This window comes from Typopeltis vanoorti, chromosome 13, assembly GCF_054136105.1.
Source record: "Typopeltis vanoorti isolate ZY-2024b chromosome 13, IOZ_Tvanoo_1.0, whole genome shotgun sequence".
Classification (NCBI taxonomy): domain Eukaryota; kingdom Metazoa; phylum Arthropoda; class Arachnida; order Uropygi; family Thelyphonidae; genus Typopeltis; species Typopeltis vanoorti.
Genome location: NC_143561.1, coordinates 83,787,463 through 83,809,247, shown reverse-complemented (window position 1 = coordinate 83,809,247; position 21,785 = coordinate 83,787,463). Strand labels below are relative to the sequence as shown.

At 36.8% G+C, this 21,785-nt stretch overlaps 1 protein-coding gene across 1 annotated transcript in view; it reads right to left on the bottom strand.

Moving 5' to 3' along the window:
• LOC150100319 (poly(rC)-binding protein 3-like) overlaps window positions 1–21,785 on the bottom strand; it is an 874,229-nt gene that overhangs the window by 27,065 nt on the left and 825,379 nt on the right. The window contains exon 14 of the transcript XR_016549294.1: window positions 4,384–4,499. The gene's annotated coding sequence lies outside the window, so the exon portion shown is untranslated. The remainder of the gene's footprint in view (window positions 1–4,383; window positions 4,500–21,785) is intronic.

Here is a 21,785-nt window from a genome sequence, read left to right as displayed (position 1 = left end):
CACCTATGGAAGCTGGGCAAGGGTGTGGTTAGTAAGGGTGTTAGAGCTGGGTTTTTTACTTTTAGAGTGGCGAATGAGTGGAATAAGCTACCAGAGTCTGTTGTAGGTGCTATGACAGTGAATGAGTTCAAGGCAAAGATAGATACTGTGTGGATGTCGAATAGTTGTGATGGACATGATGTTTAGGACCTCCCTTGATGAGCCTAAGGACTGCTTGGAGTTGACTGTAATAATAATAATGTCACCCTGCTTATTGGAGGTCTGAAGTGGCTTGAAAAAAAAGTTCCATGTTTAGTCTCTAGACCAGTGTTTTCCAGATTATATGAAAATAAATAAAAATACCCCAAAATTAATAAAAATAGAAAAAAAATTCTTTGCACATCCATGTAATCAATGTACTACAGGTTTACAACGTAGAGGTTATCACATAAAAAAAGTTGCCAAAAATCATCTAATTCAAAAAAAAATTTTTTAATGATTGAGCTTGGATATAGTACAGCAGAATCATTGAAACATATGCAAACTGATTTTTTTCAAATTAAATTACTATGATATGATTATAATTACAGCAGTATAAATTGGGGAGAGAAAGATGCATGTAGCAATAAGGGAATGGAATTTCTAGAATTCTTGAGGGACAAATGTCTTAGGCAACATGCAACAGAGGGAACAAGAGGTTCAAGAGTTTTGGATTTGGTTATAGCATCAGAAGAGTTGATAATAACTGAGATGACATATCTCCCACCAGTTGGAGAGAGTGACCATATGGCTTTTGACCTGGAAAATGAATAGACATGCAGGAGTATCAAAGAGAAGGGAAAGTATGTGGAATTATAAAGAAGATGATTATTATACTCTTAGACGTCAACTTGGGGAAGTTTTATGAAGGGAGGAATTGGAAGGCCGGGATATCATTAGTGCTTGGGAAATTGTGAAGGACTATTTGTTAGAAGCAATGGTAAGCTGTATTCTATGAGTGAAGAAGAGGACACAATTTGGAGTAAAGTGGATGACAAACAATATTAAACAGGAACTACATACGAAAAAGAGGCTATGGAAGAGATATAAGGAGACAGGTGAAGAGAAGATGCATGAAGAATATAAGACACAGACCAAGAGAGTCACTAGCATGGAAAGGAAGGCGAAACTAGAATATGAGAAAAGATTGGCCATTAGACCAAAGGAAAATCCTAGGGAATTTTTTAGCTATGTGGCCAGTAGGAGGAAAAATGACTGTGGAAGAATGACATTGTGGGATAAAAATGGGAATAGAGTGACTGATGCAGAGGACAAAGTGGAATTGTTCAATAAACACTTTATTGGAGTATTTCATCCTGGAGGAGTCAATTTGAATACTAGAGCAGATAGGGCAGGTTAGAGGTTTAGAGGTGCAGGAGGAGAGTGTGTTCCACATACTGAGTACTCTGGATGTTAGTAAAGCTGTGGGACTCGATGGTATTTCACCACAAGTTTTGAGAGAATGTGCTAAGGAACTGACAGTTTGACCTAGCTTTTTAATGAAAGTCAGGCTGTGGGAAATGTGCCCATGGAATGGAAGGAAGGTAAGATAGTGGCATTGCATAAGGGCAGTAGCAGACTGGAAGTGTCTAATTATAGACCAGTTTGTGTGTCATATGTAGTTAGTAAGATCTTGGAGAAAGCAGTGAGGGACTGTATACAGCATTGGGCAGATGAGGGTAATGTTATCTGTGATAGTCAACTTGGATTTGTGAAGGGGGGTGCTCTTGTTTTAGCGATCTAGCCTTTTTTGATAAAGTTACAAGAGCATTAGATGAGGGAAAGGCATATACTGCCATTTTCCTAGACTTAGCAAATTCATTTGACAGGGTGCCACACGATAAGCTGATATTCAAGTTGCAACACATGGGTCTGGATGTCATATTGGTCAACTGGATTCATGATTGGCTGTCTGATAGGTATCAGAGAGGTGTATATGGTGGAGCCAGATGCAGATGTGGTAGCCCTGAAAAAGGATTTGAATTAGCTAGATAGATGGGCAAATGAATGGGGGTCAGTTTAATGCAGCAAAATGTAAGGTCTTGAGGTTTGGGACACATCGATGGGATGCTGCATACTCTATGGGAGGAGTTATACTGGAGGAAGTAGGGGAGACAAGAGATCTGGGGTTGATGATTGATAAAAACCTGAAGTTTAGGGGACATATTGCAAAGGTGGTGAAGGTAACACAGAGGATTGCTCTGATCAGACAACACTTAGACTATTGTTTTCAGATCTGGTCCCCAGGATTTGAAGAGGATAAATTAACTTTGGAAAGGGTACAAAGGAGGATAACAAAAATGGTGTCAGGACTGTACAATGGTAGTTATGAGGATCGGCTGCAGGAGTGTGGACTGCAGAGTTTGGTGGATAGAAGAAGGAGAAGTGATATGATTGAGACATTTAAACTGTTGAGAGGTGGTTAGAGGGTTGACACTCAGGAGTTCTTTTGCTTGGTTGAACAGTGGGAAGGAGTCATGACAAGGGCCATCCCTGGAAGTTATGAAAGGAAATTGTGAGAAAGAGGGTAAGGAGTAGTTTCTTTGCATGGAGGGTGGTTGAACCATGGAATGCATTGCCTGATGGAGTGGTGAGAGCGAGAATGGTCAATGCGTTTAAGAAGTGGTATGATAGACTTCGTGTTTCCTAGGAGGGACCTCCGTCGATGAATCTTGATAGACTTGTGTTTCTTAGAAAGGACCTCCTGCGATGAGTCTTTTGACTCCATGGAGGCCTGAATAATAATAATCAATTGCCTAATATCACCACAAAGAGTATAGATTTTTTTTCTTTATGCATATTATTTCACACAAGCTTCAGCTAATACTAGTACTACTTATGTTGCCTATGAACCTTTCTAAACAACTCAATTTGGGCAAAGTAATATAGGTATGGTTTGATCAGTTCTTTATATATGGAATTAAACACATTGTTGTCTCTATTTATTGGTCTCTTTCTTACCATGTTACAGAAATCCTGTAAATTATCAGTGACAGAAATCCTCTGTGGCATCTTTGCCATCTTTAAAAATAGCGTCAGTTATAGGATGATGTGAAAATAAAGATGATGAATAAATATAAGACACATTGTGACAATTAGGGTGGAGCCCTGACAACAGAAAGTGTTTTGAATCCAGGAGTCCTACTTTGTTAATATGTACATAAACAGATGTAAAAAAAATACTGTTAAAGATTTTCATGCATTCTGGTTGGGCATCATGGCTTTGTGATGAGTAGATCTTGCTTATGAATTTAATTACTTTCTATATCTATACAGTGGTACTTGGAAATGGGTACACAATGATATTGCTAGGCTTTGCCAAGGCATTCGATAGGAAAATTCATGAATGTTAAGTAAATTGAAGAAAAAGATGTATATGAAGCTGGTGATATAACAGGGTGACTGATATACTAATCTTTCATACTTATCAACACCATCTTATTTATGTCATCAGCTTCATATCCATATATAGTAAATCAGACTCCATGAGAAGACAGGTAACCAGTGTGTCACATAATTTATATGTTAAATGATACTGGAGATGATTTGAGGGTAGTGGGAAGATCTAGTTGTATGCAGAAAGGGATGATTTAAATAAACGTACAGTGGGGCAAAGGATGATGACTTACAAGTTCAGTGTGGAAAAGGGTAAGGTTGATTGTAAGCTGTGTACTACAAGAAATTGATGAGGTTGTAGATTTTGGATGATGAATAACATACTGACAGAGATAAGGAAGTTATTATCCCTTTTTAGATGGCTTGGATACAATCCCACATAAGCTACTGGATGCAGATTTTAGCCACTTGAGTTTCTTGGGTGGAGAAAGTGATGAAGAGGATCCAGAAGTGGGTGATCAAGATAGTGACAGATCACTATCATAGATCTGTGGAATGCTCCCTATTAAGGAGAGAATGAAGGTTTAAAAAATTTACTGATAGTCAGAGCAGCTTTTATAGAATGGATAATATAGAAGAAATTTTTCCATGCATAACAGGGGGCATGGGGAGAGAACAAGTAGGTTATTCCCTAGAAGCTGTATTATGGTGTGAAGAACAAGAACTACATGTTTCGCTTGGAAAGTGTGAATGAGTGGAATAGGTTGTTGCTTATTCCACTCATAAGTGGTTGTGAGTGAGTGCTTTATCAGTGAATGAGTTTAAGGAAAGGTATCAAAGGTATTATGTAAATAATGGAATGGTCAGGGTGACCATTCTGCAATGAGTCTTTGAATTCCATGGAGATTGTCCAGATAGTAATAATAATTTGTCATAAATTAAAAGCAACCTTAAAGTTGTTGCACATTCTGTCAAGTTATAATTAAATAATAAATGTAAAAAAAAAAAAAAAAAAAAAATCAAACTTACCTGAAAATAAAAGAAGGAAAACAAAAGCCAAGCATGGTAAATAATCTTCTAAAATTCACTTGAGTGGAGCCACAGGAATATTTTTCCACAATAGTGGCAATTGAGCATTCTGGATGCTAGGTAAATTAACTTTGAATAAGTCATTTTTATTAATCTCAGAAGTATATTTTCTAGCCAAATTAATAGAATTATAATCAGTAATAGTATATACACAAATATACACAGAAAAAAAAACACATAAGTATGCATCTGTTTTGCATGTTTTTAATAGAAAAAAAAAATTACTTGCTATTTTGTAGTGTCATTTACATAGAGGACAATCAGTTTCTGATATTTGAAGAAACTGATTTCAAACAGAAATATACATGAAAATTATTCAAGAATTACAAATTTGTGGATTTCATTTCTAATGCTAATGTAGATTATACTAATTAAAACTGAAAGTTTCAACAAATTGTAATATCAGAAAAAATTCTGAATACTAGATTATAATCATGATATCTAGCCAGAGCAGTTGCACTGTGCATGCTAGATGGATGGACAAAGAAAATTAACTTGAATATGTCTTGAATTGAATGCAAATTATTTTAAATGCAACCTAAAACTTCTACTTGATCTGATGTGATACAGAAAAGTATCTTTAGAGTTATATTATGTGCTTTTTTAATTGATTCTAATTGTCCAAACAGAAATAAGTAAGAAAATGATTCAAGAATTACAGACATCTGGATTTCATTGATATTTTAGATTGTTCAAATTAAATGAAAAGCAAAAATGCGAATTTTAAGAAAAGTTCTATATATCAGATTCCATCATGATCTATTTAATCAGAGCAGCTGTTATGTGCATATTAGACAGGTGGATGAAGCAAATTAACATTGAATATGTTTAAGGTGAATACAAATTCTGTTAAAAGCAACTAGAAACCTGTACTTGATCTAGTATGATATAGAAAAATCCCTGTATTAATACAGGTATTTATTATAGAAATACAGGTATTTCTACAATAAATACCCGTAGAAATTATAGAATTATAATTTCTACAGTATTTTTTCTACATTTCTATCAGTTTTTCTTACAGAAGAAATGATAGTGTTCATGAAACAAGTAAGTTACGCCCAAATATAGTGAAGTCAGTTATTTATGTGCAGATTGTTTACTGTGAAATTAACTATGGCCAAGTTGCTTGTGTATCTGGTTAATTTATTATTATTATTATTATTATCCAAGACCCCATGGAGTCAAAGACTCATCTAGGAGGTCCTTTTATCAAACACACAGCTCATCATACCGTGATTTAAACACACTCAAATTCTCTGCAGACACCACACTCTCAGGCAAGATATTCCAATCATTCACAACTCTACATGAAAAAACCTTCATCTCACTCCCCTACTCACACCCTCCTTATACAGCTTCCAGGGATGACCCCCTGATCTTCCGCTATTTTCTGTAGAACCTCTCCAGCACTGATCCTATAAAAACCCCTTAATAACTTGTAGGTCTCTATCATATCTCCCCTCCTCCTCCTCCTCCTGTCTACCAGACTCTGCAAGTTGCATCTTCTCAATCTTTCCTCATACTCGACATTCCAGAAACTACCTTAGTCAGTTGCCTCTGGACCCTCTCCAACATCTCTTCATCCTTCTGAAAACCAGGTGATGAAATCTGGGCATAATAGTTCATCTTTGGCCTAATCAAAGCCTTATACAATGGAACAAGAATCTCTTTACTTCTACAAATCAGTGTCCTCTGCATCATTCCCAGAAGCCTTTGTGTTGTCTTCACAATTTTGACCATGTGCCCCCTAAATTTCAGATTCCTTATCCACTATCACCCCAAATCTCTTATTTCCTCCATCTCCGACAATATATTTTCACCAAGCATAAATTCTGCATCCCATTTTTGTTTTCCAAATTTTAAAACCTTACACTTTGCAACATTGAACTCACATTCCCATGCCCAATCACTCAATTTATTCAAGTCTTCTTGTAAGGCCACAACATCTCTACTCGCCATGGTTCGTTCCTATCTGTCAACCACATTGTTAATAGATAGAGAATTCTCTACGGTGGCTAACATGGCCACTGTAGAGAATGCCAAAACAACATCTGTTTTGTGAAGGACCAGATGTTGTTTTGGCATTCTGTTTGCTGCATTTTATTTAGAAAAAATGCTGAATGTGTTCAATAAAGCAGACTTATAAATGGAGATATTTTGAGACTTTGCAAAGGCATATTTAACAAATTATTGCATGGTAGGCTGGTGGACAAGCTGGAGATAATAGAGCTGGATAACATATTGTTTAAGACTACCATCAAGTTGTGTGAGATGCAACATCTCAGAAAAGGAAGCTAACTATTAGAGTGCAACAAGATTCTGTTACTTATTAAAGGCTGGTTAGCCAGTCTCATACAGAAGCAGCAGAGTTACCCCCTTTCTGGAAATTTGGGCTTTTCATCTCACAAAGCAAGTGAACTGGGAAAAAGATCATAAGCAATTAACACACATAACACACTAGCTTTATTAGCTTAGATGCTGCATCCGTAATTCCACTAAACTAAACCTCTTACCATTGTTATTCAACTTACTTGTTAATAATATTTAATGTGATTATTAGGGAATACTCAGTAATTTGCTGATATTGCAAAGTTTTAGAGAGTTATAAGGAGTGATACTAATGTCAAGTCCTTTCAGAAAAATTTAATGGTGTGGCTGTTTTGACACCATCATACAGCTCAAACAGTATGGTAATTCACAATGCTCTCACCACTGACCTCACTCACGTGTCACACTTCCTTAGCCAATGGCTATAATCCCCAAAGGATAGAAAAAAATACTAAATGCTCCCGAGAGATTCCCTCCATTGCCTATCACACATGCTTACAGCAAAACTGTTACCATCCCATACATTCAAGGCACATCTGAAAAGATATCTAGAGTGCTTAATAAACATCAGCTATGCACATATATTTAAACCATATGTCAAATTGGCAACTCTCATCCATTCACCTAAGGACAAACTCTCTTCTTTATCATATCCAGGAGTTTATGAAGTGCCCTGTTCTTGTGATCTGGACAGATGGGAAGAACTGTTGACATCTGCCTTGGTGAACAAACAAAATACATCAGCACTATCGTTATGACTAGTTGGGTCTAGCAGATCATGCCTTGGATACCCCCTTCACACAGGATCAAATGGAAGAAAATAAATGTGCCACGCAAAAGTCATAAGTCAGAGAGATTGTTTTTGGAATCAATAGCAGCTTTAAAACATACTCCAAACTTCAAGTATGGCTATATAAATTTACCAGAAATCTGGGAGACAGTCATTTTAAGATCTAGTTAAGACTTGTCCGGTGTAGATGTTGCCAAATTAGGAATTGGGTTCCTTGTGTTGTCTGTTACAATTTTTTAAAACTAGTACCACTGTTATATCAAATTGTTATTGTTTCGTGTGCTGTGACAAACTGTTGTGCTCTGAAGATGCTGGATATAATACCAGTAAAATATCAGTCAATAAGTTAATAAATATTAATCATTTTCTTATCATTCTGTGTTGAAATCAATACCATTAAATAAACTAACATGTCCTGCAAACACATAAGCCTTTCCATGCATTTAAGGAAGTGACCGTACTGCAGAATAAGGCAGAGGCATTTCACACATGGGCTACTGTGTGAAAATTTGGTCACTTGGTTTCCAGTATGATGAAAAAAATTCATGTGGACTATAGTATAGACAATTCTAGTTGCAAAATTACTTGCATCCCTCAAGTGACGACACCACCCCTTCTTTATAAAAAATTACCTTCCTTTCAAAACTATATTAAAAAAAAACAGAAAAAAACATATAACTGTTTAATGTATCACTAACAGAGACCCTTGATTTGAGAGTCCCACTTCTCTCCAGACATGTTTCAATTATTTAAATTTACTGAGCATGCAAGCTATTTTACACGGAAAGGAAAAATATATATATTAATTCTCTTTTTACACGATTTCGAAATAACACGGTTTAGAAACAAAAGCAATTCTATTTTTACACTGTATATTTTGATTTAACACAATTCAAATGGCGCTTATTTTAAAAATTTCTGTTGGAATTCAGTTCTGTTAGAAAGGGTATTTCCATTATAATTATCATTTCCTAGTAGTCCATATGTACTTAAACTTGAATTTTGGGGGGGAACCCCAGGAGTGTAGTTGGGCCAGAGCGTGCCAGGGCAACACTCTGGTACTTTTTTAAAACTATCAAAAATTTTAAATTCATTATAATAAATTATAAGAATTATAATAATGAGACTTATAATGCATTTCCAACTTTGGGGCAAAAAATAACAGCTTGCTGCTCTTGTAATTTTCATTTCAGAAAACAAGGCAATCTCTCTGCCATATGGCCATCGCAATAATAATAATAATAATAATAATAATAATGCACTTCATGCTCTGAATTTTTGTTTCCCTGGCACTATTTTTTTTAGGACTACACCTCTGGGGAACCCCCCCCCCTCGATATTTTAAATATCATGAATTATTCTACACTACAGAATGTAGACAAATGCCAAGTAGAACTCGCATAGCGAAATCACAAAAAAGTGTTGGTGGCTTTAAAGCAACTAAGGATCATGTGACTCTATTATTTTGCAGCAGTGCTTCAGGAGATCGAAGGTGGGGATTTTAACACGTTACCAGTGCACTGGAAGGCAAATAAAAAAAGGTTGGGTTACAAAAGAAATGTTTAATGAATGGTACCATCAATATTTTGTTCCAGAAGATAAATGCTATTTGATGGGGAAAAAAATCTCGACTTTAAAGTTTTATTGATTATAGACAATATGCCTATCCATCCTGTTTTAGAATACCCAAATGTGGAATTTTGTTTTCTACTACCTAATACAACATCCTTAATACAACCACTAGACCAGGATGTGATCACTACTTTCAAAACTTACTACATAAGAACATTCCAATACATTTTGGATAAACTAGATAAGGATAATTTACTGACAGTTATTGATGTGAGGAAGAAATTTTCTATTTTGGATTGCATCAAACTTGCTAAGTTGGCATCAGAATTGAAACCATCAACTTTAAATGCATGCTGGAAAGCTACTTGGCCAGAATGTGTGAAAAAGAAAAACCCCTATACCTTTGCATACAACTGAATATCCCAACATAATCAGATTAGCACATGCAGTTGGCAGAGAAGGATTTGATGATTTTTCATCTGCAGATATTTAAGAATTGATGGTTGACAAGGCTGTTAGTGATGACAAAATAATAGAAGCTGTCCTTGAGAATCTCGATGAAAAAGCAAAAAAAAGTGATGATGAGATTCTACTCACTGCAGGATTAATTAAAGAAGGGCTTCAATTGCTAATAAAATTGCAAAGTCTTTCTTACACATGATCCAAATACTGGATGAGCTGAACAGTTTAAACATGAACTGAAATCATGTATGGTGTGATATGAAGAATTATATAAAGATCTAGTCAAAATCGGATTTCAGATTTTAATTACAGAGTTCGTGGAAAAAAAATCAACCTTCAGAATTATTGGAAATGAGTGCTAATTCAGTTTCTTTTACTGAAGAAAACGTTTTGGCATTGCAATATAAATGGGATGGCCAAAATGTTTCAAGTGATGGAAGTGATTTAATTTCAGTCTCACACAAAAGAACGTGGCTACTGTCAGAAAGTAATGGTGAATAAAATCTAACAAAGAACCATATTCATGGGTGGGTGTATTTGGACCTTTTCGAATTTCTGTTTTATTAGTGACACACCCTTTTTTTTTAAGAAATGCACATATATTAGTTACACCCTATTTTCTTTAAGAAATGCACATATACATATGTTGTTTGAAAATTACTTATTGTTCGTATCAGGTTTTTCACATCTGGAACCATTCTTCTATTTTTTCATATGCACTGTATTCTTTCTTTAAACAGTTTTCATTTATACAATTTTTTCTGGAACAATCTACCAGGCAAATGGAGAATTGGGTGTATGTATAAAGAACTGGATGCATCTGCAGTGGATTTCTCATCCCTGTAGTGAATTTCTCTATTGAACACTTAAGAGAAAAGCATTCAACACAGATACATTCACACCTATGGTCTGGCTGTGCCCTACAGATATTTGTTTGCTATTTGGTCACACTTTTTTTTCAAAGGGTTCATTATTTTTGTCTATTTATGGAAAGCTAATACCCACTGGAAGACACTGTTACACATCATCCAGTCTAGCAATATGAGATATCCTCAAAATACTAAGATATAGAGCAGTGGCGGCTGGTGGCTTGAAATCGTGGGGGTGCTGCAACTTTCAAAATATACATACACACTGTAAGTACAGTGTATACGTGTTTGGATAAAATATCAAAATTATGGTCAAAATTAAAAAAAAATTAAACATGAAAAATTATTGATAAAATTATACAGTTTGGTATAATTCAAAATTACTTAAAAATAAAATTATATTCTTCTTGTTTTGTTTCATGAAAAAATATTGTTTATTATCGATAAAATTATATAGTTTAGTATAATTCAAAATTCCTTAAAAATAAAATCCATTCCTTTAATTTTAATTAAAGCATGGATTTACAATTTTTGGACATTACAATTAAATCCTTTAATTGTAATGTCCAAATATTTAAAGAGATGGAGTAAACATGATAAGCACTACGAACACTTTACTACTGGCGCAAACTGCATATAAACAATAGTGGAACTGCGCGATGGACAGTGCCGCATTACGCTAATAGCTCGTATCTCACTATGACGTGCATATGCTTGCGCAAGTAGCAAATACTAGCAATATGACATTGTGATAAACACAGTGCTGCTAGCATCCTTCATCCTCCAAGTGCTATAAGATGGATTTTTATCATTTTTTATACAAAATAAGAGAATTGTATAGGATTGTTGATGATAAAATTAAATATTACAAGCAAATATTAATAATTATATTTATATATCGAGAAAAATTGGGGTGCTGCAGTTCTGCAGTGCCTGTGCATGAGCCGCCCCCTGATATAGAGTCAGGGTTATCTGTTCCAATGACAAAGATCTCAGTTGCTTTGTTGTCCATTTTAGCAATTGGCTAAAATGGGCTTCAAAACAAAACTATTCCAATTTGGAAAAGACAGCCAAAGTGCTGAATAAATATTACCTCCACACCATCTTCAAGCTAGTAAACCTCATACATTCACTTAAGTATAAACTCCAGATGCTTAGATGAATGGATTAATAGGTGTATAAAGTGTCCTCTGCCTTTAACTTGGCTCTTTTTTTAGTTCTTTTTCTTATGTCCATTACAATTCTGAATTGTTTCCATTTCTGTTGCCCAGTAGTGGAAACAATTCTACTTGATTGCTATTCCACTGCTACTTGATTGTTGGTTTATATGTAATGTAACAAGTTGTTTGTGCTCTGAAGATGTCCCTTCTGCCACCAGACAAGATGTTTGGCGGCAGAGATTTCCCAGCAATGGTACTGGCAATTTTCATAAACTCAGTAATTTATTGATCATACAAAGTTTGAGAGTTATAAGGAGTGATACTAATGTCAAATCCCTTCAGAAAGATTTAAATAGACTTTTCAGCTTGGATTGGTGACTGGGGTTAAACTTTTAATGTTAATAAGTGCAAGGTGTTGTACCAGGGTTTTTCAAAAAGTTCACATACCCGTTGTCTTACCAATAATTCTTCCACATCTCTCTCTACCATCCCCCCTTCTTTTTAATCATACTTCCTTCCTTTAAGAGCAGATGAATGTATATCGCCACACGCCAGGATGCCGCTGAATAAGACAGCCATCAACATCCTACAAAGGTATGTCCGAATTATTCCTCCTATATATTCTTCATATGTCTGTCTATATAAAACATCAGTAATGCCCTAAAATTTGAGTAAAAAGCCAATGACATTTAAAAGGGGCACTCCTAAACAAAAATAGGTTAAATAACCATAAAAATAATATTTACTTAGAGGAGTAACATGGGAACTTTCCCAGAAATAATACCTATTAATTTTATTTTATTCTTTTTTTTTGGGGGGGGGGGTCCCAGGTGTGTGTGTGTGTGTGCGTGCGCGTGCATGTGCAAGGAGAATAATGATCAAATGATGCTAAATGTAGTTCCTCAGGTTCTGAAATTGAATGGGATAGACAACATAAGGCATGGGAGTAATTGGGAGTCAAAAAGGATGCCGCAGTGTGTGTGTGTGTGTATATATATATATATCATGTTTCATGATGTTGTGTGTTTGCAGGATGATTTAAATAAGCTGCAAAATCGGCAAAAGATAAAATAAGTGTAAAGATATGCATTTCAAATTAAAAGATTACCAGCTGTGTACTACATTGATGGAATGGCACTCCAAGAGATTGAGGTTAGGGACTTCGGGGTGTTAGTGGATAGGGAGATGAAGTTTAGAGGCCACATTGCTAAGGTGTCCAAGATTGCACATAGGATTACTTGGTTATTGAAGAACACACGAACATCCAGAGATAAAGAGGTTATTATTCCCCTTTATAAGGCATTGATACTTCCACATTTGGATTACTGTGCTCAAGTCTGGTCACCTGGATTCCTTGGAGATGAGGAGGTTGTGGAGAGGGTTCAGAGGAGAGTGACTAAGTTGGTGAGTGATGTAAAAAATGCTCCCTACATTGATAGATTGAGAGCTTGTGGATTGCAGAGATTGGTTGATAGGCAGAGAAGAGGGGATATGATAGAAACATTTAAATTACTAAAAGGTTTTTATAAGATTGATGCAGGAGAAATGTTTCAGCTGTGTGATAGTGATGGAAGAACAAGAGGTCACCCCTGTAAATTAAGGAAAAGCATGGTTAACAAGGGTGTGAAAACTAGATTTTTCACTTGGAAAGTGGTGAATAAGTGGAATGCATTACCTGACTCAGTTGTGAGTTCTTCGTCTGTAAATGAATTCAAGAAGAGATATGATAGATTTTGTTTTGATAGTTTGGGTCTCCCGTGATGAGTCTACTGACTCCATGGAGATACCCGTTATAATGATAATAATAATAATAATTACAATAAAGTGACTGCTTCCTTGGACAGAGGAGAAGGATGGTTGGATATTAGATTAGTGCATTAGATTGGAGACTGGCTATCTGGAGTGTCTCAGGGATCTGTTTTAGGGCCATTACTGTTTAACTTGTATATTAATGATATTGGCGAAGATTTGGATGGAGATATTCAATTGTTTGCAGATGATGCAAAGTTGAGACGAACCATAAAGAGTAGTGAAGATGTTGTGGCCTTACAAAAAGACTTGAATAAATTGAGTGATTGGGCACGGAAATGGGGATGTGAGTTCAATGTTGCAAAATGTAAGGTTTTAAAATTTGGAAAACAAAGATGGGCTGCAGAATTTATGCTTGTTGAGAATATATTGTTGGAGGTAGAGGAAATAAGAGATCTGGGGGGTGATAGTGGATAAGGATCTAAAATTTAGGGGACACATCGCCAAAATTGTGAAGACAACACAAAGGCTTCTGGGAATGATGCGGAGGACACTGATGTGTAGAAGTAGGGAGATTCTTGTTCCGTTGTATAAGGCTTTGATTAGGCCACACATAGACTATTGTGCCCAGATTTGGTCACCGGGTTTTCAGAAGGATGAAGAGATGCTGGAAAGGGTCCAAAGGCGACTGACTAAGGTTGTTTCTGACCTCTGGAATGTCTAGTATGAGGAAAGATTGGGAAGATGTAATTTGCAGAGTCTGGTGGACAGGAGGAAGAGGGGAGATATGATAGAGTCCTATAAGTTAGTAAGGGGTTGTTATAGGATCAATGGTGAAGAAGTTCTACAGAGAATAGCGGGAGATCAGGGAAGAACCAGAGGTCATTCCTGGAAACTGTATAAAGAGGGTGTGAGTAGGGGAGTGAGAGGCAGGTTTTTTTCGTGCAGAGTTGTGAATGATTGGAATGTCTTGCCTGAGAGTGTGGTGTCAGCAATGAGTTTGAGTGTGCTTAAGACATGGTATGATGAGATGTGTGTGTGTGTGTGTGTGTGTGTGATAAAAGGACCTCCAAGATGAGTCTTTGACTCCATGAGGTCTTGGGGTAATAATAATAATAATTATAATAATAATTACTCAACTGGCATCCCCCACAATAGAATGGAAAAAAGCAATTGTGATTCCTCTCTTTAAAAAAGGTAATAGAGATGACCCTAAAGACTATAGAGGTATCAGTATACTAAATTCCTGTTACAAAATATATAGCAGAATCTTAAATAGAAAACTAATGAAATATTCCGAAAACTTTATTTTAGAAGTACAGAATGGATTTAAAAAAGGATGATCATGCATAGACCTGGCCTTCTGCCTAAAATTAATAATAGAGAAAAGAAGAGAATACAATTTAGAAACACATACTGCATTTACTGACTTTGAAAAAGTTAAAAGAACATATTATTTAACATATTAAAAGAAAGACAAATACCAAATAATATCCTAAAAGCTATCACAAGTGTATATGAAAATAATCAAATACACATAAGATTAAATCACGAGCTATCATATACGAGAGAGATAAACCAAGGGTCCGACAGGGATGTCCCCTCTCAGCAACTCTTTTTAATATCTACTTAAATGAAATAACTGGTAATTAGTTTACGGAATTAACAACGCATATAAAGTATATTAATTAAAGGTAACTTTAATGAATAACTTCTATATTTCGGCAACGTCACATTGCCATCTTCAGGAGCATAAAGATATGGTATGTGCACTCAGGAACTAACACAAAGCAAATGAGGAAGAAAGCCAGAAACTAATATTGTTCCTAAAGTCCTAATGGTGCCCTCTTGCGGGCTAATTTGGTAGTCTTGGCAGTTGGGCTGAAGTTCTCATAATGAAAGTCTCCCAAATTTGGGGCAGTTTCATGCATCCAAATTTGTTGAGGTTAGGAACGTTTTTTAGAGCTGCTGAAGATTCTTTGAATAATCTTTCGTATTTAAACTTGCTGCGATGAATTATTTTTGTTTTCTTCCAACGAATTTTATGGTGGATATCTAAGGCATGGTCTGCCAGCCCAGAGTGGCTGTACTAGTGAAACCGGATGTAGTCTTGGTGTTCTGAAATCCTGATATTTGTTGTTCTGCCTGTTTGGGCAAAGTAGGACAATTTGCAGTTGCAAGGGACCTGGTATACACCAGATAGGTCTAGGGGAAGTGGTTGGTCTTTGGTAGAGCGGATAAGGGATGCCAACTTTTTATATGGTCTGTAACAGGAAGTAAGGTCATATTTTTTGAGGATATTGGTTTATTTTCTCAGAAGTGCCCTGGATGTAGGGGATGGTGATAGACTTGGTGTAATCTTTATTGTGGAGGGGGGGGAGGGGGGTTGTGGTTTACAGGTTTTAGTATTTTTTGGATTTTTTTGGGAGTTATAGCCATTGGCTAAGAAAGTGTTGAGGATGTAGTTTAGTTCAATAGTCAGGGCCTTGTCATCTGAGCAGATTAATTTTGCCCTGTTATATAGTGTTTTTATCACCCCATATTGTTGTGAGGGGGGGGGGATTGCTGGTGAATGTATCTGCCAGTGTGGGTGGGTTTTCTGTAAACAAAGAAAACCAAAGATCCATCAAGCTGGCGGGTGATTAAAGTGTCTAGGAAGGGGAGGGTGTTGTTTTTCTCTTTTTCTAAGGTGAACTGGACTCTGGGGTGTTGGTTGTTTAAGTGTGCTAGGAAGGAGTGGAGTGTGTCTGAGCCATGTGGCCAAATAGCAAACACATCATCCACATAACGAAGCCAAATAGTGGGTTTTTGTGGGGCGGAGTTTAAGGCTTTCTCTTCAAATGTCTCCATAAAGAAATTGGCCAAGGGTGGGGAAAGTGGTGAACCCATGGCCGTCCCCTCTATCTGTTTGTAGAACTTTCCTTGCCAAACGAAATAGCCTGAGTTCATTGTGAACTGAAATAGGGCTGAGATATCGGGAGGAAACTTGGCTTGGATGAGCTCAAGGGTTTCTTTGAGTGGGACATTAGTGAATAGGGAGGAGACGTCAAAACTGACCATTATGTCAGTGTGTTGGAGTGTGAGGTTTTCTATGGAAAACCTCACAGTCTTGCTACTAGAATCAGAAAAAACCTCAGAAAGTCTTGCTACTAGAATTAAATGAAATAATAATAAAATGGAATAAAAATTTACATCAAGGAATTAAACTTTCTCCTACAGTAAACTTAAACACGCTCCTCCTTGACCAAATAATAATTACAAATGCTGAAGATAACTTACAGAAAGCTATGTTAGATCTAAATGAGATATCTAAAGATTATGGTATGATAATATCAATAGAAAAATCAAAAACTATGGCCTTTAAAGGACAAGATCCAGCAAGAACTAAAATAGTAATAGATAACAAGATCTTAGAACAGGTGAATTCATTTAACTACCTAGGATGTATGATCACATATGAAAATGAAAAAGATATAAATGTAAAAATTGCAAAATATTTAAAAATAACAGGTGTCATTAACTCTATATTTAAACCAAACCTAGTTCAAAAACAAACCAGACTAAAAGTATACAATACGTTAGCCCTACCAGTCTTAATGTACGGAAGCAAAATCTGGACAATAAAACAAAAAGACAAACAAAGATTAACAACAGCAGAAATTAAGTTTATGAGAAAAACTGCAAAGTATACCCTATTCGATCACAAAAGAAACGAAGAAATTATGAAAGAATTAAACCAAGAATCAGTAATAGAAAAAATTAAATAATATAAACATAAATGGGTGGAACACATTCAAAGAATGAAAACAGAAAGATTACCAAAACAAACCTTTAAAGTACAAGCCATTAGGAAAAAGAAAACTAGGATTCTTCTTAAACGATTCAACAATGACTTCTAAGGCCGGAACAGGCCATGCTAGGCCTAAATCCTTGATATGCATGATGATTATGATAATAATATATATATAACCAGCAAATACTCCTAAATTGTCTAACTAATATCGACATAGATTTGAGGGATAGGAAAATAATTTATCAAATATACAAAAATCAAAATGGACGGAATAAATTCGATGATAAGGAGAAAATAATAAATATCAGGAGTGGAGTAAGACAAGGATGTATACTTTCACCACTTTTATTTAATTTATATATTGAAAAGGCCATTCAGGAAACTAAAGATAAAATAAATAGTGGCATAAAAATAAATGGTGAGCAAGTCATGTGTATAAGATTTGCTGATGACATTGTGCAAAATTAAACTGATAGCTCCACTTATTTGCCCATTCACATAGTCTAATAAGATCCTCCTGCAAGGTCACAACATCTGCTCTACTTCTCATAATTCTTCCAAACTTTGCATCATCAACAAACAGCTGCATATTTCTCATTAAACCCAGTCCCATTGTGATTAACGTATAAGTTAAACAATAATGTCCCAAAGCTATCTGACATCAAATCACCTGTCCAACTCACTAAGCTGTCTGATCCCAGCTTGTCATGTGATAGTCTATCAAAGGCCTTTGCAAAATCCAAGAATACCACCGTAAATGCATCTACCTTATCCAGTGAACCTGTCAACTTGTTGAAATATGTATGTAGACTACTAAAGCATGAACTTCCCTTAACAAATCCATGCTGACCACCATCAACAATACTGGTGTTATAAACCCATTTCTGAATCCTCGGTCCTCACCAACTTCCTCTAATACCTTAACAACAATTCCAGACACATAAATTGGTGTAAGTCTTACCCCCCCCCATGAAGTAGAAAAAATTCCCCCCATTCCACTACCTAGGCCTCGTCCTGCTGCATAACTCATGTTAAACAGGTGTGCCAAAGATGCAGCTAATTCCCTAGACCAATTCTTCAAGACATAAGGCAATATATTGTCAAGTCCTACTGCATTATTAACATTTAGTTTACTTAATTCCTCATATACTTCCTACTCATTCACCATTGATTCCTTCTCCAACATAGTGTCATCAGTAGTTGTTAAGATCTTGGAGAAAGTAGTGAGGGACCGTATATAGCATTGGCCAGATGAGGGTAATGTTATCTGTGAGAGTCAACATGGATTTGTGAAGGGGCGCTCTTGTTTTAGCAATATGCTAGCCTTTTATAATAAAGTTACAAGAACATTAGATGAGGGAAAGGCATATACTGCAATTTTCTTAGACTTAGCCAAGGCATTTGACAGGGTGCCACATGATAAGCTGATATTTAAGTTGCAGCACATGGGTCTGGATGTCAGATTGGTCAACTGGATTCAGGATTGGCTGTCTGATAGGTATCAGAGAGTTGTGTATGGTGGAGCAGTTTCAAGGAGGCAGAGGGTTACAAGTGGGGTCCCACAGGGCTCAGTACTAGGACCTATATTGTTTAACCTTTATATCAATGACATTACCAGTGGATTGCAAGGGGATATTCAGTTGTTTGTGAATGATGCGAAGCTGGGAAGGATTATTAGTAATAATGCAGATGTGGTAGCCCTGAAAGAGGATTTGAATTAGCTAGACAGATGGGCAAATGAATGGGGGTCAGTTTAATGCAGCAAAATGTAAGGTCTTGAGGTTTGGGACACATCGATGGGATGCTGCATACTCTATGGGAGGAGTTATACCGGAGGAAGTAGGGGAGACAAGAGATCTGGGGTTGATGATTGATAGAAAACTGAAGTTTAGGGGACATATTGCAAAGGTGGTGAAGGTAATACAGAGGATTGCTGCAATTATGAGAATCACACTGACCTGCAGAGATAAACCAGTTATCATTCCGTTGTATAAGACCCTGATCAGACCACACTTGGACTATTCTTCTCAAGTCCCCAGGATTTTAAGGGGATAAATTAACTGTGGAAAAGGTAAAAAGGCAGATAACAAAGATGGTTTCAGGACTGTACAATGTCAGTTATGAGGATCGACTGAGGGAATGTGTACTGCAGAGAACGGTGGATAGAAGAAGGAGAGGTGATATGATCAAGACTTTTAAACTGTTGAGAGGTAGTTACAGGGTTGACACTGGGTAGTTATTTCGCTTGGTTGAACAGTGGGAAGGAGTGATGACAAGAGGCCATCCCTGGAAGTTACGAAAGGGAACTGTGAGCAAGAGGGGTGAGGAGTAGTTTCTTTGCATGGAGGGTGGTTGAACCGTGGAATGCATTGCCTGATGGAGTGGTGAGAGCGAGAACGGTCAATGAGTTTAACACATTCGCTGCGAACTATGAGTATACTCGTAGTTGATAACCCAGCTACAAGTATACTCGTATGATGCTTACCGCCGGCAACGAGATTACTGTACTGACCTTGAAGAAGTGAAAATGCTTGGCTTGTGGAGTAATAATCAAAATTGTGTATTCTCATAGATGATATATGCTCTGCACAAGCCAACTATGAGTATATTCGTATGATGTTTACTGCCGGCAACGAGATTACCGTACTGACCTTGAAGAAGTGAAATTGCTCAGCGTATGGGAAAAGACTATGCTGAAGTAGCGTTGGCAGCGAACGTGTTAAGGAGTGGTATGATAGACTTTGTGTTTCTTAGGGGGGGGGAGGGACCTCCCCTCGATGAGTCTTGACAGACTTTGTTCTTAGGAAGGACCTTCCACGATGAGTCTTTTGACTCCATGGAGGCCTGAATAATAATAATAATAATATACCCTGTACACTCCAACTTTTCATGATGTCACCTTTACAAGGATGAAATACACTGATAAACTGCTCATTGAATACTTCAACTATATCCTCTGCATCAGATATCAATTTGCCAGTGTTATAAACTAACCCCTCCCCCATAGTCATTCTTGTTTCTACTTAGTACATATCCAAAGAATTCCCTAGGATTTTTCTTAGCATAATTGGCTAATTTCTCTTCATACTGCACGTTTTAAATTTTTACCAACAGAATCACCTTCCTGGCCTGCTATTTACACTCTTCATGCAACTCATTATTACCAACATGTCTTGTGTTGCCTTGACAGTGCTTTCTTCTTCCAGATTTTAAGCTTAATCTCTTCGTTCATTCATCCATTTTACTCCTACGTATTTAGCCTTTGGAATACACTCAGACACTGCTGCTGTTAAATAGCTCTTGATCGATGCCAAAGCTGCATCTGCCACCTTTTCATTCAACTTTTCTGTTCATGCTATAGTTATCATTTCATAATCACCAGCCCTACAATTCCACATATATCCTTTCTAGTTCTCACATGACTGGCTACAATTCCGGTAATCATCATGGTCATTCTCAATAAGATTTCACTCCATTTAGGGGAAGATTTCACTCCATTCACAATCACATCCTCTGATGATATAACCAGATCTAAGACTTTTAACCTTCGTGTGCTCTCCGTTACATATTGCTTATGAATGTTGTCCTTTAAGAACTCAAGAAATTCATTCTTCTTATTCTCTGATGTGATGATCTCTTCATTCCAGTCAGTATTGCCATACCTGAAATTGCCCATAATGATCACCCTTCGATTATTTACTAAACCAAGTCAATACATGTCTTTGTCTCCACCCTTCACATTCTTCAATATGTAGCTGCACCCAACTAAATATCTCATTCCATCAACCTGCATCTCACACCATACTGATTCAAAACCATGGCCACTTTGTTCCTCTTGTATCTCAGCCTTGTGTGGACATGATTCCCCTGCATTTACCAGCAGAACTCCCTCTTCCTTTTTGCCCTTCCTATTCTCACAAACAACATCATATCATTCCATTTCTATTCTTGTCAACATAACATTCTCATCCAACTATGTGTCACTTATTCCAACTATATTCAAGCAAATAAATTCAATCAACACAACAATTTCATCTCCCTCATTTCGGATACTTCTGGCATGCATAAATAAGCATAACAAGTCATTTCTTGGACTATTACCAGTCCTATTCATGCCACCCCCCCTCCTCCTGTGACTTCTTCACACTAGCTTCTGACTGCTTACCCTTACCCTTTGTCCGATATATCTCCCGAGACTCGACTACTCTCCATGTATTCGAGGTTGTTTCATTCCTGTGTTGATCATTCTGATACCTGCATTCATTACTGCTTTCAGAATCCACTCTCCTTACACTGTGTCTCCCTAACCTCTCTGGATTCACGCTATTTTCCTGCTCAACTTGCATTCTAGTTCTCACATTCTCATCTCCACTCAGACTGGTCTCACCTAGTCTACTCTCCTGGTCATTTACATCATCTCTAGCTTTCGCTGATACCTTGTTTGCATCACCGATTACACTTCCTTCCAGCAGCAGCCTTTCTAGATGACTCACTCTAAAACAATTCAGATGCAGTCCATCACTCTTATACGGTTCCATTTGTCCCTCAAGCTCATCCCACACATTCACAAACAGCACTCCTTTCTCTTCGCACTTTTCCACTAACATTCCATTCATTCA